At 41.1% G+C, this 26,818-nt stretch overlaps 1 pseudogene; it reads right to left on the reverse strand.

The window, feature by feature from the left end:
• Positions 1-1,772: 1,772 nt before the first annotated feature.
• Positions 1,773-26,818, reverse strand: LOC149184070 (G2/mitotic-specific cyclin S13-7 pseudogene; annotated as a pseudogene).

The following is a 26,818-nucleotide window of genomic DNA, read 5'->3' on the forward strand; positions in this document are numbered from 1 at the left end:
TGTAAAACTGCTTCACATAATATAATCAGTTACAGAAATGAAAATGACTTTTTAAACTAAGTTATCGATGTGAAAGAAAGTCTATAAATGGACATTTGTGAAACCATATGTAAAACCTCTTAATGACCATTTTTGTGGCTTACAAACATAAGTGATCTGAACTTTTCAAGCTTGTCTTTGGAGAGTACCTTAGTGAGAATTTCTGTAACCTGCTCCAAAGTGGGACAATAAATTAAAATTGTACAATCTTTTCCTATTTGTTGAATATAATGGTGATGCACTTCGCATGGCTTGGTATGAGCATGATAAACAGGATTCTTTGTCATTTTTAATGCACTATGGATTCAATTTTCAAATCACCAAGTAACCTCAAACATACTGCTTCTCTCAATGCTCTGGACGCTGCTTTGTACTCTGCCTTTGTAGAAGATGTGAAAATTCTATCACTGCAACAATTGATTTATTTTACCTATTTATTTTCCAATAAGTTATTTATGAAAATCCTTTAGTAAACATTAAAATAAATTCTGCTGCAGATATCACACCATAATACAGAAACAAACACATGCACAAGAATCAACACATCGACACAGATATTTTGGACAACAGTCCCCGGAAAAACCCAATGTGGGAAAACCGGTGTAGCAAGGGAGGATTTTATTATTCAACAATTCTTCAGTACAACTGGGTGCCAAATTGGCTTACCTGTTGGACACCTAATCCTCAATGGGTTAGTGTGGAAGCCGAATGGACAAAAGGAGTCCAAGAGACCTTGGGATGTGAAACCCAACAGTCACATAATGTACTATAAATGTATATCTCTTGTTAATAAAAATTGTACTCTCATGATTTATCATTCAGATTATTTTTGCTTCCATGTGTGTTTAACATGGTATCAGAGCAGGCGAATTCTGGCCCTGCTCATATTTGAGTCACTGTTTGCTTGTGGCCTTTTGTTGTGTTTCTCTCACTGGACCTATGCATTGACCATTAATGTTATGTGGGTCGTGAACTCTTGGTGATATTGCTGGTTGATTAATTCATGTGCTGGTGTTGAATTCGTTGTATATATTTGTGTTGGCATATGTATAATTTTTGGTGCGTTGAATGAATACCACAATGTGTGTGTTAAAAGTCCTAGAGCGTTGGCTCTGCCATCCCCGACATTCCTGACCTCTGAATTCCTGACCTCTGAAATCCGCAGGTCTCTATTTCTGGTCTCTCGCTGACCCGTCTGTCCATAAACGTTTGCTGTTCATAAACGTCTGCCAGAAGGCGACTGTTTGCTGCTCCTCTCTGCCATATGGTATTTTTAATCATTGTCTGCACTCTGCGCTCACTGAGTTGAACAATTGCCTGACTGCATTTTCTCTTCGCTCCTAACAGTTGGCACGCCCGTTAGTGGTTTGGAATTTCTGACCAAATATGGGTATCGAAGTATAGATTTTTAAAACGTTTGGTATCCTAGACTCCACTATAAACGTTGTCTCCACTCCAAACGCTGTCTCAGTACGTTAGTGTCCAAACTGTTTTGTTGGGGTAAGGGTTCAGTTATGATTCAATGGCCACGGTCCAGACATATGAAAATATACAGTGTGAAATGCATTAAATTCTTATGCAAAAGTTGTTCTGCGGGATACCTTGTTGCATTGATTCAAGCTAGCTCCTGAAATTAGTCTTTATGTAACTCCTTCTGTGGTAGTGTCATATATGCGTTTCTCTGACAAGTCTGCACCTTCTGTCTAGACTGCGCCCTCTGTCAGATGCATTTTTTAAGTGAACGTTGTGGTATGAATGCTGAACGTTATGAACGCTGTGGTGGAGTAGCTACAGGAGCAGCGTAGCAAAAGGAACAGCTTGTCAGGCTTGATAAGTGCCACGGATTTGTAGTCGGGCTTTGAGTACTTCGTAAAGGCTGCATCCACTTTGCATTCTACTGAATTCCGATGGAATTCGACCATCAGTGTTACACATTCCTTGAGGTCTGTTTCAGAGTAGCCTGAATGGCTTTTAAGTACATCATTCCAGAGCGGCTTCCTTTCCAAAGTGCATTGAGTAGTGTAGATTGCAGCAGCAGCAAGCATTGTTGGGGGGAACTTTATCATCACATATTCCATCAAGCTCAGTTCCATAAAGAAGAATACCAAATTTTCCATCTCTCCGTCAAAGTCTGCAACCTTGAGGAATCAGACAAGGAATACATATGGGGTTGGGACTGTGAGGTGAAATTTCAGTTTGTTGAGCATTGTCTTTTCCATAAGCAGTACATGTTTCCTCTCAAAATTTGTTTCTAAGATTGCGAGAAATTCATCTATATCCGGAGCCCAAATTTCCTCGTACTTGGAAGCTAGAAGCAGTGCAGTAGCACCTACTAATTGACAATTTCTCCTTGATATATATTGAATAGAAAGATATCTATGAAGAATATTTGTAGTTAGATACAAAGTCTCTGGCATTAACCCAAACTTGTGATGTAGCTCAATCAACCAATTTATCAAGAGTGTTCTCATTTTTCCATTAATTTCTCGTTGACTGGGCATATAATCTGGCACGCAGCTCATGTGCTCTGTTCTGTGATAGAACTTATATATATCCTCAACATATTCAACCACCGCCAATTGATTATCAAGGTCTCCTTCATCAATGTTTGGCAAGGGATTCTCCTCCGCCTCAGCCATTTCTTCATCAAATGCAAAATCATCTCCGGCATTGCGATCTTACACTCAGAGCGCTGCCCATATATATATTTATATGTGTTCTTTAACGCTGATCAATTTTGAGTATTACGTTGAATGAAACGTTGAATGTGTTGAATGCCTGTCTAACATGGCAGCTTGAAAGCTCGAGCGGGAATCTCACACTGTTTGGTAGCTCAACAACACTTACAGAGCCTTGGCTTGGGCTCCCACCTTGCTTGTCTCATATTGATTGCAGAATTTGACAGTAAAACTAGCAGATGCCCTGGCACATCTGGCCACTTGCCCTCTTTGTAGGTTGTCAATTTTATTAGATGAAAGAGCCATGAAAATGGAGTAGCAACTGACAAAGGAACTTTTGCTCTGGTTCCGCTGAAGAGGAGCTGGTTTTTTTGGGTGAAATAGTGAGGATCCAGAAATATTGTACTTACTTTTGCTGAATTTTTGTATACGAGAGGATATCATATAGGGTAGTCCATTCATGATCCATTTACAGAATTACAAGTCTATATTAATCTCTACGGACTGTTTCATGTCTCACCATGGTTTTCAGTGATTGATCAGTATAACTGTTAAATTTAGCTAAATAATATTTTGTTGAACATATAGTTCTTTTGTGTTCAATCAGAGTTGTGCAGCGGAAGCGTAGTTTTCACTGTCGAGTTACTCTCTGAAACCCTTGGAAAATTTTATGGGATCTGAACTACTTTCTTGTAGAAGAAGTGGAACTATTGTGGGTTAAGGACTATTGATGAAGTCCTCAATAGAAAGAAACTGTGAAATATAGAATAGTGGCAGAGGTTTTCTGATTCAAAAGGGAAGGAGTATTTGAAGGATCCAAGCAAGTTTGCAGTTGCTGCTGCCCCAGTTGTGGTATTAAAACCCATTATAGTTTCTATCTACATATATATGCATTGATTCCCTGATTCATTTGCTGCACATTTATACAAGATATTGCTGTGTACTGTGAGTGGATATTACTTTTCTGCATTAAGTAATAATTGCGATCAATTTTTAAGGTGTAAATCTGACATTGAAGAAAAATGGCCAGAATCAATGAAGTATTAGAGTTCATGAAAACTCTTATACAATCCACTGTTGATGACACATTACAAATCAGCATAGGATATCTCTCAGAAATTCAGACATGTCTACAAAATGCACAGGAAAAGATTGATTTTTTGTAGCTTGAATCTCAGCTACAACAAGAAGAATTACAGCAGTGGAGTCATCATTTTGAATCTGTTTCTGTTCAGAACATTGAGACAACCACACATAAACATCAAGACAATAATGTTACAGTTCATTCAGATTTAGTACCCCATAAAGCAGCAGTTGTACATGCAAATGCAGAAATTCAGTCTGCGATTCCCAAGCCCATCATCAGACCTTGGGAACAACTTGTTCACAACAAGCACATAACTGGTCTTGGATATGACAAGGACTTGTCCTTTCATATTCCAGACTATGCCAAACCCATTCAGTTTCAAAGTGCTGGATTCATTCATGACAGTTCACCTGCTCCTCATGACAGTTCGCCTCCAACTGTTCCATATTCTATCCTTCTTCCACAGCAACAACAACAACAACAACATCAGATTGTGAAATGCCAACACTGTGACCGAGTTGGCCATTTGAAAGATCACTGTTTTGATCTTCATCCATGTAAGCATTGTCATAAAACCAGTCATTCTTCACATAGATGCTTCAAAAACAAACGCCCTGCAAGAACAAAGATTCATCTTGGATGGATCGCTTCTTGGCAATAGGCATCAACAACCAAGAAGATATTCCAAACACATGTCAGTACTTGTTCCAGTTGAGTTTTCTCCATCATCTCACCTTGTATCTGACAGGGGGGGGAAATGATGGTCATCTGCAAGCTTCAAAGCCACATCAAGCAACCCTGAGCCACAACCTGCCACACCAGTTTCAGAGTTGTAGCCAGAAACAAAGATGCCTGTAAACATGCCTTCAGTTGGCAATCTGGGACACTTCCTCTAGCAGAAGACTTCAGCTTCTTGCCAGCTTTGGAAGAATTCCAGGAACAAAAGTGGGGACACTTCCTCTAGCAGGAGACTTCAGCTTCTTGCCAGTTTTGGAAGAGTTCTAGGAATTGCATTAAGCATTCCAGAGTTGTTGGTCATCCTTAAACCATCACAGGTTGAGACTTCCCTTTATTGGTTGAAGGTTTCCCTCTTCAAAACAATAGGAGCACTTCCTCTAGCAGAAGACTTCAGCGTCTTGCCAGTTTTGGAAGAGTTCCAGGAATTGCATTAAGCATTCCAGAGTTGTTGGTCATCCTTAAACCATCACAGGTTGAGACTTCCCTTTTTAGGTTGAAGTTTTCCCTTTTATGCGGGGTGAGACCTCCCTTTATTGGTTGAAGGTTTCCCTCTTCAAAACAATAGGAGCACTTCCTCTAGCAGAAGACTTCAGCTTCTTGCCAGTTTTGGAAGAGTTCCGGGAACTGCACTAAGCATTCCAGTGTTGGTGGTCATCCTTAAACCACTGCCCTTTATACCAACATTTCAGAGAGCACATTCAGCCTAGTGCTGCCATGCATTTTTTGCACATTTTGTATTACAGCTCTCTTCTTGGACTCATACATAACCCTTCAGATTAGGGGGGGAATGTTGGACACCTAATCCTCAATGGGTTAGTGTGGAAGCTGAATGGACAAAAAAAGTCCAAGAGACCTTGGGATGTGAAACCCAACGGTCACATAATGTACTATAAATGTATATCTATTGTTAATAAAAATTGTACTCATGATTTATCATTCAAATTATTCTTGCTTCCATGTGTGTTTAACATTACCCAACAGAGAGAAAATTCTCCAGCACTTCTCCCAGTCTCAGCGTTAGCCTGGTTGACCTCTGCGTAGCTTCCAGACCCTCTGCGTTAGCTCCTGCCTCTCTGCGTCAGCACTGGGCCTCTCTGCGTCACCCACGCAAGCCCTCTAGTGACTGCGTAGTCTGCTGCCTCTGCGTCTGCCTGAGAGGCTCTGCGTCTGCCTTTCCAACCTCTGCGCTGGTCTTCTGGTGCTGATCTCGACTCTCTGTTATGTACTAGCTGCCTCCTACTGCTCTCCAGACCACTAGTTCAAATTTCTCAGCTAATCCCGCTCCAAAAATCGAACTGACTGGTCTCCCTCAGTGTATTCTCCAACTGACCCTAAGCCTCTTCTTATACTTTTCTCATTGGTCCATCAACGACTGAGATTAAATCTCTAATCAACGGCTAAGATTGGATATGGCTTGATCCATGATTTTTGGAACTTTCTAACCCAGTTTTATATTAATACTCATTAATATTTTATTTTTCCTAAGTTTAAACTTAGGAACTCCATTAAAAATATTAATTATTTTAATATCTCCCAGACCGGGTACAATCTGTCCAAACCATTTCTGGGCCTTGGAGATCTCATGTGCTTTAGCCTCTCCACCATTTTGTATGGCTAGAGAACATCCGATGCTACCCCAAATCAACACTCCCTCTTAGCGAGGACTGTGCTCTAGCAATACTCCTCACTGAGCATCACTTTGATTATCCGGCATCGGTACCTGTGCTGATGCTAGGCCTCCCCACCTAACATCCTTTGCACTGCTGCCCATGACTCTGCTTCTGCCACTGCTCCATTCGTATGGTAGCTCCCTCTGCATTCGTGCTGCTGCTGGTCCTTTCTCCCAACACTGCATCTGCACTGCAACTCCCTCTGCATTCGTGCTGCTGCTGGTCCTTCTTCCCAACACTGCATCTGCATTGCATCCTCTTCTCATCATGCTGCATCGTGCTACTGCTGACTGCTACTACACGGCAACATCACCCCCATTTCTGCTACTGAAATGGATTCTTTATCATCCCCATCTTTTCCTTGAAGTAATCAAACTTTGTTCTTCCAAGGGCCTTGGTGAGGATGTTTGCCACCTGTTCTCCTATAGGAGTGTAACTTAACTCCACAGCTCCTCGTTGGACATAGTCTCTAACAAAGTGACACCAAATATCAATATGCTTTGACCGATCATGAAACACTGGATTCTCAGAGAGCTTGATGCAACTCTGATTATCGCACATGATCCTGGTCGCCTCCATCTTTCTTCTGAATAGGTTCACAAGCAATTTTCTAAGCCATATGGCCTCACACGAAGCTGTGCTCGCAACCATATATTCTGCCTCAGCTGAGCTCAGAGCCATGGATTTCTGTTTCCTACTACACCAGGAGGTCATTCCTGATCCAATGTTGAAACAATACCCAGAGGTACTTTTCTGATCCACTGAACTTCTTGCCCAATCTGCATTAGTAAATCCACTCAATCTGATATCCTTACTCCTGGTGTACAAGAGTCCATAATCGATTGTTCCCTATAAATACCTAAGAACATGTTTGGCAGCTGCCCAGTGCACCCTCTTCGGCTCCACCATGAATTGACTGAGAGTGTTGACAGCGTAGCAAATGTCTAGCCTGCTATTGACTAGATATATCAGGGACCCTATGAGCTGCCTGTTTAAGGTGGGATCAACATCCTTGTCTTCTAATGCATCAATCTTCTTCCAGTTGGTTATCATTGGAGTAGCCATGGGTCTATAGTCCTCCATCCTGAATCTCTTCAAGATTTCTGTATCATATCTCCCTTGCCCAAGGAAGATCTCCCCCTTTTGCTGCCAAACTTCCAACCCCGGGAAATAATGCATTCGTCCCAAATCCTTCATGTCGAATTCTGTGGCTAGATTCTTCTTGCAGTACCCTGAGCCTGGTGATCTTGTCAGGGAGAGATCATCCACATATAATACTAAGATTAGAGGCTCATTCTCTACAACCAGATAGTAGAGATTTGGATCTGCGTCACTCTTGAAAAATCCCATTTTCTGCAAGTAGCCATTGATTTGAGCATACCATGCTCTAGGTCCCTGTTTCAGCCCATACAAGGCTTTCTTCAATCTACATACATAAGACTTCTTCTCATGTGTCTCAAAACCCTCTGGTTGTTCAATGTATATCTCTTCTTCTATCACTCCGTTCATAAATTCCATTTTGACATCCATTTGATGAATTTCCCACCCCATCTGTGCTGCAAGAGATATCATGGTTCTAATAGATGTATACCTGGCTACCGTGGTGAAGGTCTATTCATAGTCAATTCCTTCCTTCTGAGCTTACCCCTTAGCCACAAACCTAGCTTTGTATTTCTCAACACTGCCATTTGCAGTGTATTTGATCTTGAAGATCCATCTCGAACCTACAATTGATTTGTCTTGAGGCCTTGGCACTACCTCCCAGACATCGTTCACCATTATGGAGTTGTATTCCTCTACCATCGCATCCAGCCAAACTTGATGTTGAGTTGCCTCCTGAAAACCGGCAGGCTCCCCATCCTGAGCTACTAATGCCTGATATCTATTTGGCTGTTTTCGCTCCCTCTTATTGTTCCTTGGCGCACCGATGAAGTCCTCTGCATCTCGCAGAATCTGACGAAGTTCCCTGCTTGTTCTTCCTTTGCCAGCAGGTGCTTTTGTTAGCTCCTCTTCATCTTGTGATTCTTCCTGACCCAAGGAAGAATTCTTTTCTTCCGTTGGTTGAAGAGGTTTGACCAATAGTTCCTCTTTTGACTGCTCCTCGGAAGGCATTTCTCAAGATTTTCTGAAAGCCCTGTCCTCCATGAACTTCACATCTCGTCGAACTACTACCTTCCTGCTCCCTGGAAGATAGATTCTGTATGCCTTAGCGTTCTTGCTATATCCCACTAGATATCCTTTCTCTGCAGTTTGATCCAGCTTCTTCCTCTTTTCCTTAGGTATGCGGCAATATGCTAAGCTCCCAAATATCCTGAAATGAATGACTTCAGGTGTCTTCCTTGTGAAGACTTTATCTGGAGTAATCTTGCTCAATGCTCGATGAAGAGTTATATTCTGAACATAGACTGTTGTGTTACATGCTTCTGCCCACAAGAATTTTGGCATATCCTGATCATACATCATGGCCCTAGCTGCTTCTACAATAGCCCTGTTCTTTCTTTCTGCTACTCCATTATGCTCCGGACTGTAAGGAGTTGTCCACTCTCTTCTGATGCCCTCCTTAGTGCAAAATTCAGTGAAGTCCTTATCGACATAATCTCCACCATTGTCTGAGTGCAAAACTTTTATTTTCTTCCCAGATTCTCGACCAGAGCCTTGAACTCTTTGAATCGACAGAAAACCTCGTCCTTGGTTTTCAGAAAATAAATCCAAGTTTTCCTTGAGTGGTCATCAATGAAGGTGAGGAAGTACTCAACACCACTAAGAGATTTAGTGGATATGGGTTCGCATATATTTGTGTGTATCAATCTTAGTACACTCTTGGCCCTGTTTTTATTTCTAGGAAATGCTGCTTTGGCATACTTTCATAGAGCACATCCTCTGCATACATCATCTCATTCTGTACTAAGATCCGTAACTCCTGTTATAGTGCTTCTGAGAATTCTCAGAGCCCCATGGTGAAAATGTCCCATTCTTCTGTGCCATAGTTCGTTCAAATCCTTGTCTCCATCACTACCTATTAGTGCCATTGGTGATTCCTTGTCTCCATCACTGCCTATTAGTGCCATTGGTGATTCTAGTTGTAGTATGTACAACCTGTTACTTTTGATCCCGATCGACACTTTCTTTTTCTAGCTCGGGTGTTTGACGTATACTTTCTCCTTGATCATAGCCTTTGCCTTGAAGTTGCGACACAGAAAGGAAGTTCATCCCCAATCTTGGTACATGCAACACACTGGTAGCACGAAACCTCTCTCCCGTTTCTATTTGAAAAACTATGGTACCCCTCCCTACCGGAGTACACTTTGCTTTGTTCTCCATGGTGATCTGAAAGTTCATCTTCTCCTCCTGATAATCTAATAAACATTCCCGGATTCCCGTCATATGCCAAGAGGCTCCACTGTCTATATACCACACCTCTGATGATGAGAGATAGTCACACAAGCCACTTCTTCTTCCAACGTGGAAGCCAACATAGAGAAATCGAAATTACTTTCTATTGTGCAATTTTCTGAAAGTCTATGCGAGTTTTATAACATAGATGCCTCTGCATGATGGTCTTGACCCATAATTGATTTTCCCTTCTTGTCTCTGATTACTTGCTCTGATACCATGTGAAAATTCTATCACTGCAACAACTGATTTATTTTACCTACTTATTTTCCAATAAGTTATTTACGAAAATCCTTCAGTAAACATTAAAATAAATTTTGTTGCGGATATCACACCATAATACAGAAACAAACACATGCACAAGATCAACACATCGACACAGATATTTTGGACAATAGTCCCCGCAAAAACTCAATGTGGGAAAACCGGTGCAACAAGGGAGGATTTTATTATTCAGCAATTCTTCAATACAACTAGGTGCCAAACTGGCTTACCCAACAGAGAAAAAACTCCAACACTTCTCCCAGTCTCAGCGTCAGCCTAGCTGACCTCTGCGTAGCTCCCAGATCCTCTGCGTCAGCTCCTGCCTCTCTGCGTCAGCACTGGGCCTCTCTGCGTCACCCACGCAGGCCCTCCAGTGACTGTGCAATCTGCTGCCTCTACATCTGCCTGAGAGGCTCTGCGTTTACCTCTCCAACCTCTGCGCTGGTCTTTTGGTGGTGTTCCCAACTCTCTGTTACGTACTCGCTGCCTCCTGCTACTTTCCAGACCACTAGTTCGAATTTCTCATCTAACCCCACTCTAGAAATCGAACTGATTGGTCTCCCTTAGTGTATTCTCCAATTGACCCTCAAGCCTCTTCTTATACTTTTCTCGTTGGTGTTGAAGTTTCTAAGTCTACAAGTTAGAAACCCTCCATGCACTTTATCTTATTTATTCCTACCTACTTGTTCTGTTACTTAACAAGTTATTTACAATGTAAATACTGAAAATAAACACTAGTGCATGCTCAACATATTACAGATCAACAATTGAAGGAAACATAAACAATCACACAAAATGACACTATAATTTTTGGACCAATGTCCCCAGAAAAGCTCAATGTGGGAAAACCGGTGCAACTATCTGAGGGTTTTCTTATTAAGCAATATCCGAGTACAATTTGGGTGCCAAATCTGGCTTACCCAACAAAGAATTTCCTTGGCAGTAATACCTCTCAGTTTGAGACAAATGTCTTGACTAAAACCCTGGATAAACCTTCCGGCAGCTCCTCAGCACCAATCTGCCCTAGAAACCCCAACATCTGCCTTTCTAGACTGCGTCAGCCCCTCTCTGCCCAACGCTGGCCCTACGTCACCCTGAATGGGTCTGCGTCAGCCTTAGGAGGCCATGCGTCAACCTTCTGGTCCTCTGCGTCAGTAAAGTTGGCCTCTCTAAGGCTCTGCGCAGCTCTTGGCTACCTCTGCATGGCCCTGGCTGCTACTGCATCACTCTCTCTGGCTACTGCGCTGTTCTTCTGACACTATCTTTGCCTCTCTGTCTCTCCATACTCAATGCCCCTCAACTACAACTCTGATCACTGATTCCATCTCTCTTAGCAAACCCTGCTCTAGAGAATAAAATGACTGATCGCTCGGGTGTATTCTCCAAATGACCCTCAAGCCTCCTCTTATACTTTTCTCGTTGACATATCAATGGCCGAGATTAAGTCCCTAATCAACAGCTAAGATTAGATCTGGCTTGATCCATGTCTTTTGGACCATTCTAACATAGTTTTATATTAATCCACATTAATATTTTAATTTCCCTAAGTTTAGACTTAGGGACTCCATTAAAAATATTAATTATTTTAATATCTCATGAACTGTTTAGAATCTGCCCAAACCCTTTCTGGATATTGGAGATCTCATGTGCTCCAACCTCTCCACCAAATTTCGTGGCTAGAGCACATCTGATGCTACCACAAATCAACACTCCCTCTTAGCGAGGACTGTGCTCTAGCAATACTCCTCACTGAGTATTACTCTGATCATCTGACATTGGTCCCTGTGCTGATGCTAGGCTTGCTGCCCACCATCCTTTGCACTGCTGTATCCTATACTGCTGCCCATGGTTTTGCTATTACCACTGCTGCATTTATACGACAACTCCCTCTACATCCGTGCTGCTACTGGTCCTTTCTCCCAACACTGCATCCGCACTGCAACTCCTCTCATCATGCTGCATCGTGCTGCCCACTACTGCACTATAACTCAGTTACTGAGAAGTAAGTAACTGATCTCCCAACTCAGACATCTCTGTTGGGCTAGAGACCCTCTTGATGCTGAAGCTCCCTCTGCTGCTGACAAGTGCTTCCTCTCTGACCTCTGCGCTGCTGCAACAACTCCTTGCATCTCGCACCGTTGGACCCCTCTCTGTGCCATCCTGCATTAGTGCAATACTCTCGTGACTCTCGCACTACTACAGCCTGCTAGCCTCGCACTGTCTCGAGAATTCTGCACTATAGCTCTCTCTGTCGCTTCATCAACATCCATCTCTACCCACATCTTCCAGTCCTGCTACTCCTCTTCGAGGCTCCCATAGTAAGGTCTAATTCAAGAGGCTGGGTACCTCGAGGATCCTGCCCCTCATCACCTGTAGTCCTCCTGACTACGGCTCGATGTCTCCCCACATCCGCTCAAGTGGTGCGTATGCACTCATGGCATAGTCATCGTCTATCAACACTTCCTTCTTTGCCCTAGCTGGCGTTGCCTTAGTCTCGGAATACTCTCCCTTACTCTTCTTCCTTGGACACTGGGTCGCATAATGACCCAGCTCCCCACAGTGGAAACACTTTATCTTCAAGGAGAGATCCTTGTTTTTTCGCTTTTCCTGCTTTCCCTCAGATGCTAGGGCAACATCTTCCTCCTCCTTCTTGACTTTGATCCTCTTACTACTGCTTCTCGCCTTTGAATATCGTCCGATCTCTTCCTGGTGAAGAGTCGCCCACATCTCATCCTAAGGTGGAAGTGTCCCTCTGCCGAGTATACTTTGGACAAATACCTCCCAGTCTTCTGAGACAACATTCAGGGCTGTCCTCACCATCAATTCCTGATCCGACGTGGCTTTTATAGCAATCAACTGATCTTGGATCTCATTCAGTCCTCCGAGGAAGGTGTTAATTAGTTCTCCCTTCTTCATCTGATACGATCACAGCTGATTCTCAAGTAACAACCTTCTCTGCACAGGAGTATGTTGGTACAATTTCTTTAGGGCCTCCCACATCTCATATGCCGTTTCCTTCTCGGCAATGTGTGGTACTACATGGTCCTTGACCCCGTCAAGGATGATGCTTTTGGCCCGTGCCATTGCCTCTTCATACCTATCATTCTCAACTGGGTCGACCGGGATAGCTATCGTCTTCAAGGCGAAGTGCTTGACACAATTTCTGTCAAGTATGGATAAGATTCCGGCCTTCCAGACTGCGAAGTTCGACGCCCCGTCCAGTCTGTCCTGGTCTCTTGCTCTGTGTAGTACCATGATGCTCTTCTACTTCCCTCCTGGAAGTTCTCGATCTGACTCCCTCTGAGTCTCAATTTCCCTCCTGGAAATCCTTCTGCCGATGTCGAGATGCCCCCTGCTCTGATCGTCTGTGCAACCGCACCATTGATCCGGGTTTCTCGGCTAGAAATCCTCGGTAGCAACTCCCTCCTCTTGACCTTGCCCTGTCAGGTTTATGTTCTGACTATAGTACCTCACCATCTCCACTCTGCAATGTTCCCACAACCTTCTAAACCCCAGCAACCTGAAGGTGAGAGCTCCTAGGCTCTGTGCAATCCTGACACCAGCAACCTAACCTCCTCAGCCAACTGCGTCAGCCCTCCTAGCTTCTGTGTGGCTCTGCGTGAGGCTCCCTTTGCCTTCCTTAGCCTCTGCGCTGCCTCTTCTTGGCTCACCCTTGATGACACAGGCACTGCATCACCCTTCCCTTGTTGTTGCTCTGCTAGAAACATCTTCTGTCACCTCGGGACAACTATTTTCTGCTGCTATTGCTCCGCTCGACTGATGTCCTCAGTTCTCCTATGATCTGCAATCACGCTCTGATACCATGTTGAAGTTTCTAAGTCTACTAGTTAGAAACCCTCCATGCACTTTATTTGATTTATTCCTACCTACTTGTTCCATTACTTAACAAGTTATTTACAATGTAAATATTGAAAATAAATACTAGTGCATGCTCAACATATTACAGATCAACAACTGAAGGAAACAAAAACAATCACACCAAATGACACGGTTATTTTTGGACCAATGTCTCCGGAAAAACCCAATGTGGGAAAATTGGTGCAACTATTTGAGGGTTTTCTTATTAAGCAATATCAGAGTACAAACTGGGTGCCAAATTCGACTTACCCAAGGGAGAATTTCCTTGGTAGTAATACCTCTCAGTTTGAGACAAATGTCTTAGCTGAAACCCTGGATAAACCTTCCCGCAGCTCCTCAGCACCTATCTACCCCAGAAACCCCAACGTCTGCCTTTCTAGACTGCGTCAGCCCCTCTCTACCCAGTGCTGGCCTTGCGTCACACTGAATGGATCTACGTTAGCCTTATGAGGCCTTGCGTCAGCCTTCTGGCCCTTTGCGTCAGCAACGTTGGCCTCTCTTAGGCTCTGCGTAGCTCCTGGCTGCCTTTGCGTGAGCCCTGACTGCTACTGCGTCACTCTCTCTAGCTACTGTGCTGCTCTTTCGGCACTATCTTTGCCTCTCTGTCTCTCTATACTCAATGCCCCTCAACTGCAACTCCAATAATTGATTCTATCTCTCTTAGCAAACCCTTCTCTAGAGAATAGAATGACTGATCACTCTGGTGTATTCTCCAAATGACCCTTAAGCCTCTTCTTATATTTTTCTCGCTGACATATCAACGGTCGAGATTAAGTCACTAATCAACGGCTAAGATTAGATCTGGTTTGATCCATGTCTTTTGGACCATTCTAACACAGTTTTATATTAATCCACATTAATATGCTGATTTCTCTAAGTTTAGACTTAGGGACTCCATTAAAATATTAATTATTTTAATATCTCCTGAACTATTTAGAATCTGCCCAAACCTTTTCTGGGTATTGGAAATCTCATGTGCCCCAACCTCTCCACCAAATTTCGTGGCTAGAACACATCCGACGCTACTCCAAATCAACAGTTGGTCCATCAATGTCGAGATTAAATCTCTAATCAACGACTAAGATTAGATTTGGCTTGATCCATGACTTTTGGAACCTTTTAACCTAGTTTTATATTAATACCCATTAATATTTTATTTTTCCTAAGTTTAGACATAGGGACTCCATTAAAAATATTAATTATTTTAATATCTCCCAAACTGGGTACAATCTGTCCAAACCATTTCTGGGTCTTGGAGATCTCATGTGCTTTAGCCTCTCCACCAATTTTGATGGCTAGAGCACATCCGATGCTACCCCAAATCAACATAAGACAATGTAACAATGGCTTGTTTTGTACCATTCTGAGAAATTGGAATTTCACAAAGGATGAACATATACTCAGAATTAAATTTGCTATCATCTACACTTCCTGCCCAATTGGAATCAGTGAAGTCCACTAGCTGATATTTCTCATTTTGATTAAATTTGAGACCAAACTTAAAAGTCCCCTTCACATAGCTTAGGACTTCACAACTTTCAGATGATTCTTCTTAGGTGCAGTGATGAACTAAACTACTAATACAATTGCAAAACTTAACTCAGGTTTGTTATTAGCAAGATATATAAGGCTGCCAACCAATTGTCGAGAAAGGGTCTGTCAACAGATCTTGAACAATTTTCATTTGATATTTTGAAGCCCACTTCAAGAGGGAAGCATGATTCTAATCAGCCATATGAAATCTATCCAACAATTCCCTTGCATACTTGGTCTATGACATGAAAGTGTTAACATTTCTTAGGGATATATTGTTCTTTGCTTTAGATAATTGTTCTTCAAATACATATTAAATTCACCACATAACATCATAACATTATTCAGATTAACCACATTATTCATCAACATATGCAATTATATAGAAAGAACAATATTAGCGGAACATAAATGAACAATAGAAGAAAAACATTCACACATAGAGACACCAAGATTAGTCGGAGACTAGGGCAAAACACACTACAGGAAAACCCTTTCAAATTATTCTTCTTATTAGTTGTCATTGAATATTTCAACAAAGAGAGAGTACAATGATCCATATCTTCAACCACAAAACTATCCAGCAAAATCAACTAATCAACATCCAAGAGATGAACCCAACAATACTAATAATCAAAACCTTGATTCAGAAACCTGCGATCCACTGTCACTGTCTGCGGTCAACTGTCGAAATCTGTGGTCAACTATAAAATTCAAACCCTAGCTTCCAACCACACACAAGGAGTGATGTGTGTGCGGCTGAAACCCTCCAACTGCACACATGAGCCTGTGAACCTGCAGTTGCAACTGAAATTTTCTTGAAGCATGCCTATGACTATAAACCAAAACATTAAACACACGTGCGAGCTTCAGACCCTACAATCTCATACCTATGTGAGCAAACTTTTGTGAACCATCTCAGACCTGTGTGAGTCAAACCAAAGAAATAAGAATGATCATGATGATGTCCAAATGAGGGTCATTTGACTTGTATTTATAGCCATCTCAAAGTGTGCAATTTCTCTTTTGGGCCGACTTGTCCTTTTGTGCACATGTGGGCGTTTCTTCAAATATACACTTTCCCTTGTCCAAATTGAGCGCTTCAATAATTAAAATTGGTCCTCTCGTAAAGAGGAATCTAGTCCCATGATTGGAATTTGTCTAAGCTGCCAAAAAGTACCATCCCCTTGCTGGCAAACTTCCAAGCCAAGACAACAATGAAATAAACCTAGCTCTGTAATATAAAATGCACTATGCAATCATTCTTTTACTTGTTAAAAATGACAACAATTAAAGGTTTATGTAAATGTATTTTTTTACCTATGTAAGTCTTGTTTTACCGATTAGGCAGTTGTGTAATGATATATAGTTTGTAACGATGGCTATTGATTAAAATGTTGTAGCCTAAGAGGAAAATTGTGTTGGAGAGTCGTTACTTGACCTTGATTAATAAAAGTATTCCAATCCCTTGCCCTGTGGAGGTTTCCTTGACACACTGTCAAGTTTTTACTATGTTTTGTTTATGAAATTAAGTTTTCCTTCTTTGACATAAACACCAACAATCACTATCTCACCATTTTCATGCTTCAAGTTGGATTTGAAGGGCTGTGCTTGAAACCTCTTGATCAAAGATGTCGATTAATATTTATCTACTAAGCTTGTAGAGCTTGCTTTTGCCCATACAATGCCCTAAAAAGTCTACACACCAAATGTTCTTTTCCTTTCTCCATGAACCCTTTTGGTTGTTGCAAATACACCTCCTCTACTATATGTGAAAATTCCTTGAACTACATTCATTGGATATTATTCTTTTAATTGAAAATAATCTATTTGTATTATGTTAAGTTGTTAATGAAAAATAACGAATAAACCACATTGCAAATTTTCACAATAAAAAGTCCACTGCAGGAATAAAAATGCGGAACTGAGAAGTAGATGCACACACACAAAATAATGACACTATTGTTTTTGGACAATAGTCCCCTAAAAAATCCTGAAGGGAAAAGTGGTGTAGAAAATGGGGGATTTATTATTATGCAACAATTTGAGAGAATGATTACAATTGGTTTCTTAACTGGAAAACCCCCAGATATCTACTAGCAAAATAATTCGGAGACACCTTTGTCTCCCTCTACAACTGATCTAGCCTCTATCTCGACAACTCCAACTGTGAAAATTTCTAAATTGAAATTCTATCACTGGAACAACTGATTTATTTCACCTACTTATTATTCTATTTACGAAATTCCTTTAGCAAATATTAAAATAAATTCTACTGCAGTTATCACACAATTATGCAGAGAAAAAATTACATGCACGAGAATCAATCACATCGACATAGTTATTTTTGGACAATTGTCCCTGAAAAAACTCAATGCGGGAAAACCGATGCAACAGATGAGGCTTTATTAATCTTCAGCAACAATTGCTTTTACAAGGAATGATTTTACAGAGAAACTGAAAGAAAACACCTGAGATTTTCCCTCTGAGACCATCTGACACTTTGGAGACCCTGCTCCCACTTCTGCGTCACTTTGATTGATCCAATGTGGTTCTGAGTGGCTCTGCATCCCTCTCCGTTAGCCTGCGTAAGCTCTACGTCTCTCCTCTAGACTGTGTCTCTCTTTTTGCGTTGTCTTCCACTGCCCCTGCATCACCTCCTCCTCGATCACTGTTTACTGCTGAAGCCCTCCTCTTCCTCCACCCTGCAACTCCCTCTGAAATTGATCTCCTCTTCCTTAAGAATCAAATTTCCTTGAGATATTGAATATCTGTCGTTGTCTCTCCAAATGACCCTCAAGTCTTCTCTTATATTTTTCATGTTGATGAATCAACGACCGAGATTAAGTCCCTAATCAACGACTAAAATTAAAACAGACTTGATTCTCGTCTCTTAGAAGCTTCTCATCCTTATCTTTATTAATACCCATTAACATTTTTATTTTACTAAGTTTAGACTTAGGAACCCATTAAAAATATTAATTATTTTAATAACTCCTCACTCGGATGGAATTTCTCAAAACGATTTCCGGGTCTTGGAGATTGCATGTGCCTTAGCCTCTCCTCAAACTTTCAAGGCTAGAGCACATCTGATGCTACTAAAAATCAACATTCCCTCTTAGCGAGGAATGTGCTCTAGCAATGTTTCACTATAGAACCATCACACTGATCTTCCGCATTGGTACTTGTGCTGTTGCTAGGCTTGCTACCTCACATCCCATGCACTGCTGCTTCCTGTACTGCTGCCCATAACATTGCCACTGCCACTGCTGCTCCTTTACTGCGGCTCCCTCTCAACCTACAACATCATGTTGCCCATAGCACTGCCACTGCTAACTAGTGCACTGCAACTTCTGATACTTATCCATTATTGAAATGAATTCTTTACCATCCCCATCTTCTCCCTGAAATGAACAAACTTTGTTCTTCCTAGAGCCTTGGTGAGGATGTCTGCCACCTGTTCTCCCGTAGGAGTGTACCTCAACTGTACTTCCCCTCGTTGGACATAGTTTGTGACAAAGTGACACCTGATATCAATGTGCTTCGACCGATCATGAAATACTGGATTCTCAGAGAGCTTGATGCGACTCTGATTATCACACATGATCCTAGTCGCTTCCATCCTTCTCTTGAATAGATTCACAAGCAATTTCCTAAGCCATATGGCTTCGCACGAAGCTGTGCTAGCTGCCATATATTCTACTCTTGCTGAGCTTAGAGCCACAAATTTCTGTTTCCTACTGCACCAGGAGGTCATTCCCAATCCAATGTTGAAATAATACCCAATTGTACTTTTCTGATTTACTGAAATTCCAACCCAATTTGCGTCAGTGAACCCACTCAGCCTGATGTCATTACCTCTGGTGTACAATATTGCATGCCCGATTGTTCGTTGTATATACCTAAGAACTTGTTTGGCTGTTGCCTAGTGTGCCCTCTTAGGTTCTACCATGAATTGACTGAGGGTGTTGACAATGTAACAAATGTCTGGCCTAGTATTGACCAGATACATCAGGGACCCTATGAGCGGCCTGTAAAAGGTGGGATCAACATCTTTATCTTCTAATGCATCAGTCTTCTTCAGTTGGTGATTATTGGAGTTGTTAGTTCCATTCTTCGCAGCCTGTCACCAGGGATCAAAATGGGCTCTTACTATGTATGGTTTTCAGAGATGTTTTACACATGAGTTTCAGTGCAAATCATGTCCTAAATATGTTCATTAGAAGCATCTCGGAAATATCTTTCCAACGGTATATTGCACGCCCGAAATCGGTTCCTGGATCAGAAGATATGATTGAAATGAATGATTGGTTCTTGGTTATGCATGTTTTGAGGTCATTTGTTGCACACAGAGACAAGTTTACTACAAAATCAGTTTCTGAAGTAATGGACATGAATTTTACAAAAGTGAAAGAGGTTTTTGTCAATCACATACCAAATAACAAAAACCTCCTTTAGTTTATGCATAGGTGTTACTATGTGGGAGATATGCAGTGATATTTGAAGCCTACATTAAAACAAAACAAATTTTGCATTTGTTTTACTGTTTTAGTCATTATAGTGCGACGCCATTTTACAACAGATGGAAAGTAATTTTGAGAAATCCAAGGAGGTTTTTGTCAACCACGAGCCATATAACAAAAACCTCTTTCAGTTTATTCACAGGTGTCGTGAATTGGAATATTTGACTAGATCTTTACAGCCTATTTTTACAGATTTAAATATTTAATGATTTCCTGTTTTAGAGATTATTTTGTGGCACAGATTCCGAGCAACTGGAAACGAATTTCCAAAATTTGAGAGAGGTTTTTCTCAAACATGACCTTATCTAAAAAAAACCTCTTTCAGTTTTGTAATAGGTGTTATGGTTCAAGAGATACGAGTTCATATTTGACCCCTATTTTCAGAAATTCGGTCCAAATTTAATGTAACTGTTTCTATCTTTAGGGAGATGGTTGAGCTCAACTCCCTTAGTACAGGGATGAGATAATTGTATATATTTTATGAATTTCAGAGTGTAAAGGGTTCGAATTTTTCAGCAGAGGAAAGCTGCTTTGGACTGTGTAAAGTTATTTTTGAATATTATTTTTAATAGAGCAGTTTCTGCCCTTTAGATTTGGGATCCATCACGATGTTTAATGTGCAGCATGTTTTTCTTGTAAATTCATTTCCATGATTTGTTTTTTCTGCTAATTTCATTACAGCATTCTCTAAGGGAAGTGTTAGGAATCCAAACATGCACAATGCTCCTTTCACAATGATTATGTTGTTTAATGTAGTGGTTATCTTTTCAGAATCCATTCTCTGTTGGATGCTCTGTTGAGTAACCCTGTGCTTCTCTTTCTTCTAAGGTTGCCACTGTAGATCCATCCCCTGATTAACGTCTGCAGGGCAACGATCTTTTTCCTCTTTTCTTCTCCCATTATATCTTTAATCTGGCTGAATATTGCGCTTACTTTTCCCCTAGTTTGTCGGCAGAAAGTAGCCTTGATTCCATAGCCCAATGATCCTTTCTCTTGCTGTTTTCAACCCACGACTTTCAATCAAATCCCCGTACTTCATAGCTAGCCTAAGATTCAGTTATCGCAGCCACGTTTTTTTGGCAAAGAGAGAGCCCTCTTTGGTTTGGCAGGGCTAGATGCCAGATCAAAAACTTGGTCTGTGGCTACCTTGGAATTGCCTCTTCTCAGCCTTGAGGTTCATTCTGAGTGCTAATAGGAGTAGCCATAGGTCTACGGCCTTGCATCCTGAATCTCTTCAAGATTTCTGTAGCATATCTCCCTTGTCCCAGGAAGATCTCACCCTTCTGCTGCCAAACTTTCAACCCCAGAAAATAGTGCATCTGTCCCAAATCCTTCATGTCAAACTATGTGGCTAGGTTCTTCTTGCAGTCTTTGATGAGCTTGGATGATCTTGTGAGGAAGAGATCATCCACATATAACACTAGGATTAGAGGCTCATTCTCTATAACCAAATAGTATAGATTAGGGTTTGTGTCACTCTTAACGAACACCCATCTTCTGCAAGTAGCCATCAATTCAACCGTACCATGCCCTAGGTGTCTGTTTCAACCCAGACAAGGCTTTTTTTAATCTGCATACATGAGATTTCTTCTCATGTGTCTCGAAACTTTCTGGCTGTTCGATGTATACTTCCTCTTCTATTACCCCGTTCAAGAATGTCATCTTGACATCCATCTGATGAATCTCCCACCCCATATGCGCTGCAAGAGATATCACGGTCCTAATAGAAGTATACCTGGTTACTGTGGCGAAGGTTTCTTCGTAGTCTATCCCTTCCTTATGAGCATACTCCTTAGCCATGAACCTGACTTTGTATTTCTCCACACTGTCGTTTGCAACATATTTGACCTTATATATCTGTCTCGAACCTACCACTGATCTGTCCCGAGGCCTAGGTACCACTTCCCAGACATCATTGACCATTATAGAGCTGTATTCCTCCACCATAGCATATACCCATACTTGATGCTGAACGACCTCTTGAAAACTAGAAGGTTCCCCAACCTGAGCTACTAAGGCTTGGTATCCGTCTAGCTATCTTCGCTCCCTTTTACCATTCTTGGGTGCACCAATGAAGTCTTCTGCATCCCGTAGAATCTGTCGGAGTTCCTGGCTCGTTCTTCCATTAGTAGTAGGTACATCTATCAACTCCTCTTCTTCCTAAGATTCCTCTTGTTTTAAAGCATTGTCTTTAGGAAGATTTCTGGTACCAGTTTCTGCTGGTTGAAGTGGTTTGACCAATGGATCGTCTTTCGACCCTCGAATGACATTTCTCAGGATTTTCTGAAATCTCTATGCTCCATGAACTTTACATCTCGTTGAACTACTACCTTCCTGCTTCGTGGAAGATAAAATCTATATGCCTTAGCATTCTCGCTATATCCCACAAGATATCCTTTCTCAATAGTTTGATCTAATTTCTTTCTCTTCTCTTCGGGTATACAACAATATGCTAAACTCCCAAATATCCTGAAATGAATGACTTCAGGTGTCTTCCCAGTGAAGACCTTCTCCAGAGTGATTTTGCCCAATGCCCTTTGAAAAGTCCTGTTCTGGACATAAACTGCCGTGCTGCATGCTTCTACCCACAGGAATTTAGGCATATCCTGATCATACAACATTGCCCTAGCTGCTTCCACAATAGTCTTGTTTTTCCTTTCTACTACTCCATTCTGCTATGGATTGTAGGGAGCTATCCACTCTCTTCTGATGTCTTCCTTAGCGCAAAAATCGGTGAAGTCCTTGTCAACATGCTCTCCACCATTGTTTGAGTGCAACACTTTTATCTTCTTTCATGTCAGATTCTCCACTAGAGCCTTGAACTCTTTGAATCGATCAAAAACCTCATCCTTCGTTTTCAGAAAGTAGATCCAAGTCTTCCTGGAATGGTCATCGATGAAGGTGACGAAGTATTCAACACTACTAAGAGATTTTGTGGACATTGGTTCATAGATGTATGAGTGTATCAATCCTAGCACACTCTTCGCCCTATTGTTACTTCTAGAAAATGCAGGTTAGGCATACTTGCCCATAATGCACCCTCTGCATACATCATCCCGTTCAGTACTTTGTTCTAGAACTCCTAATACTATTTTCTTGAGAATTCTCAGAGCCCCATGGTGTAAGTGTCCCATCCTCCTGTGCCATATCTCATTCAAGTCTTTGTCTCCATTACTGCCTATTAGTGCCATTGGTGATTTTAGCTGTAACATGTACAACCTGTTACTTCTGATTCAAATCTAAGCCTTCTTTTTCCAACTTGGGTGTTTGAAATATACTTTCTCCTTAATGAAGGAAACATCATATCCCTTGTTTTGAAGTTGATAGACAGAAAGTAATTCATCCCCAATCCCAACACATGTAGCACATTGGTTGCCCGAAGTCGTTCTCCTGCTTCGGGTTGAAAAACTATGGTACCTCTTCCTACTAAAGTGCACTTTTCCTTATTCCCCATGGTGATCTGAAAATTCATTCTTTCTTCCTGATAATCTGAAAAACATTCTCGGATTCTTGTCATATGCTAGGAAGCTCCACCTCCAAGGAGGCAGAGCTTGCAAGGTGTTGAAGCCTCGAAAATTGTTGCTACAACATGGGGGAAAACTAGTTAGTCCGAACCTTGGTTGGTAGCTCCTTTTCCATTTGGTGTAGTGGCTCCGACTGGGGATAATGAGACCAGTTTCCCAAAAGAGATTTTGATAGTGTTGATGGGGTGATATATGGTGAGATGGGGGGAATGATTAAGCTAAGTGTAATCTAATCTAAACTATTTGAACACATTCATATATCCTAGTTTAAACACTATTTAACTGTAACTATACCCGAGAATAAAGTAAAGTATGTGATCTACAATAATGTCCTATAGCAATTGGTAACAAAGATCATTCAACTGCAATAAGAAGTGAAATCATTTAACAATAATTGTTTTGGATAAATAGTTAGCCAAAATGATTGTAAAAGATATATCACATATAGAATCGTTCATGTATTCAACATAAAGTTTAAGCCAACACCATACAAAAGTGAAATAATGCTAACCGAGATTCAAACTTTCATACATAAAACAATTTGAAGAAAAGTTATTTCCAGATACATAAATAAAACAAAATCACAAGATAAAATTACCATGTTTGATAAGTTCTGCTCATGTGTTTCAGTAATATCGACCTAATTCCAATCAATCCAACACCATTTAAGAGTACAAAAGTGCAATTTTAGTAGAACATTTCAGATATAAAAAGAAAATAGATCATGTTCCATTCATTCCATTAGAACCTCCTCAAAGGTACATAAGTGCATGTTTTGAAGAATGTTTCTGATAAAATTTCTGGACCCCTCTCTAAATGCGTGAGAGGGGTTTAAATACTAAACTATAGGTCCTAAAATAGATTATTACAAAAAAATTTGAGGAGGTTTAAACGACCTTCCTTAGATTATGCGAAATGAAACTAAAATAGAAATAAAACAAAGTGACTAACCCCTTTGCATTTGATCCTTAAGATCACAAATATCTGTCATTGGTTTGAGTTGTGTCGGTTGGCCGATCATAGATTTCAACTGCCTAGTAAATATAGCGTCCGTGAGTGCTGACACCGTTTTTTGTGGAGTTGGTTAGGCATCGCAAGGTCATCCACTGGTTGTATGGTTTGACTAAGTATTGCCAGTGTGCTTCCCAATTCAGCTTGCTCATTTGCCTGATTTCCTCCCTTTCGTTTTTCGTCTGTCTCCACTGTTGCTCTAGTTGTTTGGCATTTGGAAGAAATACTGGTATGGATTCTGCAACCAGGTTGATGCCATGTAGATTTTAATTGATGGTTTCAATGGCGCCGTTTGCTGCTCCTGCCGCGACAGCCTGTGCTCTTTCTGCTTGCTTGAGTCGAGAATCCCAGTTTGCAAATATAATTTCTTTACGAGATTCCTCCAGTTTTGGAAAATCAGCCTTCCTCCCATCTTCTGATTCCTTCTAGGCGATAAAGTCATAAATCTTTTTTGAGATTTCGTCATACTCAAGCCTCATGTCAACGATTTGGCTTATTAACTTATCACTGATCTCATAATAAGGACTTATCTGCGAGATTTTTTGGCATAGAACTTCCTTTTGGTGCATTAATTGGGAGTTAAGGCTGAGTGCTTCTGTTATAAACTGATCGATTTGCGGATTGTCCTTATACTTATCTGTCATCGCTTGTATCCGCACATCTCTCTCTGCTAGGCTAGCCTGATGTTGTATTTGCATCTGTTCAAATTCCTGCTGGAGTTGGCTACTTGCAACTTTGCTTGTTGGTTAGATTTTCCTGCTCTAATTGTTGTTCTAACAACATAATTTTATGTTCCTTTCCTCTACGCAGCATTTGGACCTCTGTTGCTTTATCAATAGTTATCATGGCATAAGCTTCTACAAATTGCGACAGTCTCGTAAGGTTTTCAGATGGGTCCATGGGCGAATCTTTCTAGACAATGTCCATTGGTTCATTGTCAAGAGTGGTAATAGATGCAACATCTAAATTTATTTTCTTCCTCTGCCTCATGATGACAACTTTGTGGGTAGGGCTATAAAACACATCTAAGGGAGGAATTTCATCAATTCTCAAAAACAATTTCAGAAGTGGGGGTGGCAGGAATGAGTTCCACATCTTGAGTGCCTACAATTTTCTCCAAAATAACTTCTTGAGTTGATCTGTGCTATGGAGTCTGTACCTCAGATGTTTGTTCTTCTATATGGAGCTTCTTATTAAAATGCTCCCATTCTTTTTCTAAATCAATAACTAGGGGTTTTGCCGACTGAGTGGAAGTAGAGTGAATTTCATCCTGTTTCTTCGCTGAGATTTGCTCGGCTGCTTTCTCTGTAGTTCCGATTGTGTCCCTTTCAGACTCTTTGTTTTTACTGCCCCCATTTTGGGACTGCTCTTCTGAGTGCTCTGACTCACGAGTAGACTTCTCCTAGGACTCTTCTTCGAAATTTTCTTTGGAATTTTCTTTGGAGCTTTCCTCTAAGCTTACACTGGGAGTTGGCTCCCTTATTGGTTCAATTTGTAAGAGGTCCAATGGGACCTTTAATGATCTCCTCTCTCTACATTCACGGAAGGCCTCAAGATCATCTTGGGCAAAAAGTAGTGATGCCATATACTTCACTTCTGAAAATGTCTCTTTTTGTAGGAAGAGGTCATCGAAGAAATCTTTCACATGGGTGAATAGTTTCACTTTCACCATAGTAGTGAAGTTTTTGACAGTGCCGTTTGGGTCATACTGTTTTCCTACGATTGTAGGTAGCTTCAGAGACTTCATAATCTTTTCTTCTTTACATACATGTCCAAAATCGTGTAGTGCAATCGTACCACACTGCAACGGAAATGTAGGCCAAATGGCCTTTTTCTGATCCTTCAATGCTTTGCTCAACCCACATTCCCCTGTTGTTTGCTAGGCTATCTCCCTAGCCATTAACTTGTCGGGGACATAGTATGGGAGGACATGCGGTGAATAAATACTTCCAAATACTTTGATATATGTAAATGTCTCCTCCCCAAACCATCTAGCTACAGGTAGGATATGTACTTCAACTTCTTTAGAAAACCTAGGGGCATTTCTGTTATAGACTTGTTTATAGATAGGAAACATAACTCCATAATTTTTTTTGTAAAAATGGGCGTGAAATTGAGACTCCCACATACTCTTATGATATATATGGATAGGAAGCGGGTCTTGCACAGTCCACTTCCATCCCATGATATGAACTTTGGAGCCAAAAAATATTGTGTCCATTACATAGGAACTCATGAAAAATGGAGGGTAAAACCTTGAGGAGATACTCCTCTTTCTCCTATACTCCATAATAGCTTTCGCCAAATTATCAGACAAAATTTGGCCCCAATTCATTATTGTTGTGTTTACGACTACATCTATTAATGGCAGCTATTCTGGGGAAAATTTAGTACTATCGGGCTTGCTGAACATTCTACATAGCGTGGCTGCTATAAAACTATGAGGGGGAGAAATAGATGCTGTAGAATACATACCCAT

The sequence above is a fragment of the Pinus tabuliformis genome, chromosome 3_2, assembly GCF_031772625.1.
Source record: "Pinus tabuliformis cultivar Carrire ecotype Pingquan chromosome 3_2, CPIR1, whole genome shotgun sequence".
Taxonomy (NCBI): Eukaryota; Viridiplantae; Streptophyta; class Pinopsida; order Pinales; family Pinaceae; genus Pinus; species Pinus tabuliformis.